We start from the raw sequence: 3832 nt of genomic DNA, 5'->3' as shown, positions 1-3832 counted from the left end.
AGGTTTTTTTCGTGGCAGCTTGTTTTTATAGACATTATAATACTGATACTAAAAACTGCTAAAAATATGGCATATCTGTCAAAAACAGTAATCTATACTGCATCAAAATGGGTACATGACAGTAATATTGGACGTAGCTTTATCATATTCTGAGATGAGTTTAGGTTGAAGTTCACGTCTTTTAAAATGATATTTAAAAACTATTATTATTATATTATAATAGTAGATAAACATAGGCTGTGTCCACAAATTCCTCAACAACAAAACACATCAAAGTAATTTTAATTTAATTAGGTGTTTTCCTTAGGGAACAATCCTAATGATAAATTTCGTTCAAATCAGTACATAAAACATATTACTGGGACCTATCGTTTTGAAAGTAAGACGTATTGTAAGTAAAGTAAACATATTTACGGGTCTTGACATAAGAAGAGGGGTTGGGCTGTTTTTTACGATCAACTTTCTAAATCAGAACTTAGAAGACACAAATTTGTATGATTCTTACAAAAGAATTATTGAAATTATGGTAAGTAAGAAAAAATAACATGAATAAAATCCACGGTAAACGGCGTGTTGGTAGAAAAAATCATGGCATTGCAACGTTAGGGTGTGGACAGGTATTACTGAGGAAGAGTTGTTGCATCTGGCACAAGATAGCATACTCTTTATGCAACTGTTGGCCAACATCCAGTAATGGAGAGGCACCAAAAGAAGATAGGATTGCTTGATCACTCTTAGATTACATTCGTAGCATTTGGTATGCACAACTTCCGGATTGCATCCTGCCCGGTTTTCCTCAACTATTACAAAAAACATAATTAAACTTTGAATGATACTCTACGCTTATAAGTCTATTTTTATTATCTCCGACCAACATCGGAACAAATACAGTTTTATTGGCTTTCTGTTACAGACGATTTCATAAAATACTTCGAGTTTCTTCATACAAATTTGTTCTATTTCAACCATTGGTAAGGTCTTATTAGTAAAGTATACCTTATAAACCATAAAACAAACTAAAAAGGTTACAAAAAATTAAATTAAACATATACTCAATATAGGCAATTTTTTATAAGGGATTCGTTTTTTCATATTAATATTTGCAAAGTTTTCTTTAACACAGAATTCGCTTACACTTATTTTAAGTGAAAAGTTGTAAAAGGGTTTCTGTTTATACTTAAAGTGCAAAACATGAAAACGAGTGGCCACTCCTAAAGTAGGTTAAATATTACACCAACTTAGAAATAATGAATGAGTGAGCACACTTACCATAAGGCTCTTGTCCACCTATACGTAAAATATAAACGGTAATACTAAGATAATAAGCCGTGCTAAGAGTGATCAAGCAGGTATGACTCCCGTTTGTCAAAGATGTATTGGATATTGCCATACAAAAAACTAAAGACGACCGACTCATGCAATATGCATATATGTATGTGCTTAATAACACATTGTACGTGCACATTTGGCCTCAGCAGTAGTGTTAGCCTAGTGGCTTCAGCGTGTAACTCTCATCCCCAAGGTCGTAGGTGCGATCTCCGGCTGTGCGCCAATGAACTTTCTATATATATTTCTCTCATACATCTATAAATATCTGCTCGAACGGTGAAGGAAAACATTGTAAGAAAACCGGCTTGCCTATTAGATTGACAAATGTTCATGAAACAGATACATAAATCTGAGGCCCAGGCCTAAAATGATTGTTGCACCACTTTTTTTAATGTGCGCATTTATATAACTAGCAGTACCTAGTCCTTTATTGCAATATAGTTCGGTATTTTTCATTCATATAACATTTACACAGAAAAATTTCGATGACACTTAGTTCTAGCTATAGCACGAGCCGTAGACTCGGCATAAAAGCTTAGGACATCACGCTATGGCAAATCACTAGGACAATCTATGCCTCACTTTATCGATATAGGACATTAAGTCAACGGTACGAAATTAATGTTAAAACAGGAATACTACGATAATTGAAACAAAAGCATTAAAAAAAATTTAATTTCAAGCGAATGATTTGGTTTAACTTTATATTATTTATTTTATTTCTTTGCTGTTACAAGAGGACGATCAGTTACTAATGAAAATATGTTATAGAAGGGATATACATGTGTAAAATTGACACGAGAACCTCACAATAGAGTAGGCCGTAATATCGCATAACTCACGAGGGGACTCTTTGTATAGAAGAAGTCGCATGGGTACGCCAAGCATCCGCGGATAAACACTGTAAAAACATTGTTATGTAGAAATAAAGGAAAAAATAATAATAGCAAACAATTAATAAGGCAAGATTTCTAAAAAATATCAATATCGTATCTTAATGTAGAATTACCCCTTACAATAATTATACGGAAAATTAAGTCTCAAAGTTTATAAATTAAATAACAGAAGTCAAATAGCAAATAATCAGAGGGCACTCGAATGAACACTGATTTTGGGAAAATTCAAGAAAATCTAATTATTTCACTTCGTTGCAGTTAAATGCAAATAATTATTTGGGACGGCTATGAAATTTGATTTTGTCAAAACGCTCGCTGTTTTGTGAATTAAATAACTGTTTATTTAAAGAGTTTTAAATTTTCTTCAGACCTGGGCACTTTCTTGTTCTATATCGATCATGTAAGGCGTAGAGCGTAAATAATGCTCGTCATTGCGTTATATCCTAGACCAGGCACTTAATTTCTTGCCTAGGCAACGGTTCGTGCTGTGGCTGCAACTGTGCGTCGCCAGAATGGTTTAGGATGGCCATTCTCTCTTTAATCAGCAGCTCATGTGTAAGCGTCATGGTCGGCGAGGTAGAATCTAGAGCGGACTATTTATTTCCATCGGTTTCTATCCAGCGCCTCTCTTATGACAGTGTACGATGAGTACCACTTGATCGGTCCATCTGGTTGGTGAATGGCCACGTGATCTTTTGCCTTCTGAGGTCAGGATGGCCATGTTTCCTTTTTCCTTGTTGAGTCGTTTGATTCCTATTTGGGGACGTGGAGACCCTTCGTAGAGTGTGTTCGATCCATCTCTTCGCGGGACGTAAGATCTTTGACTATCCGAGAAGAAATATCTTCATCACTTCCGCCTATGAAACAATCCTTCCATCCTATCCTTCCAACAACTCCGACCCAAGACCCCGACTGCACTGATATCTCTGCTAAAATACTGTTACTTAATTAACCCAATCAGTTAAGAGGCTGTATTATTAGATTAAACGTTTCGGGTTTGAGGCACAGAAAAAAGGGAGGTTCGTACCTATCACCCTATACAGGAATAATAATCGAATGCTGAAGCTACTATATCAGTACTGCATCTTTTGCATAACATCAGGATAATGAATGATTTTCGTAAGTTGTTGTTTCAAGGCGGATTTTTTACGATTTAATGTGCGTAATTATATTTTAATTTTAAATTTCTCGTTACTTAGATTAATCGGTTTTAGGATTATAGTTCATTGACAGTGGCTTGGCATTTGTAAGGTTTCACATCCATGGACTTATTTGGATCGTCGATTGAAGGTAAAAGCGTAAATCCAACTGAGTTTGTTCTTGGATGTCATATTTGAGTATCTCTCCAGGCATACAAGCACGTGAGCAAATTTTCGTTACTAATTTTTGTCCACAGATCTCTCGTTAACTAAAATCATAATCATCCTTTTTAGAGAAACATTCCAAGTTTTCGTCTTTTTTTTTAGATATTGAGAGCCTGCGTGGCTCGAATGAATGTTTTAGGATTGATTAAATTAAATAAATATATTTTAGACATTTATTTACTATACGCATAAATAACCTAAAATATTATGGAATAATATTTTACTAAATCTTATTTTTATTAA

The sequence above is a fragment of the Pieris brassicae genome, chromosome 7 (assembly GCF_905147105.1).
Source record: "Pieris brassicae chromosome 7, ilPieBrab1.1, whole genome shotgun sequence".
Taxonomy (NCBI): Eukaryota; Metazoa; Arthropoda; class Insecta; order Lepidoptera; family Pieridae; genus Pieris; species Pieris brassicae.
Note: the sequence above shows the minus strand (reverse complement) of the source record.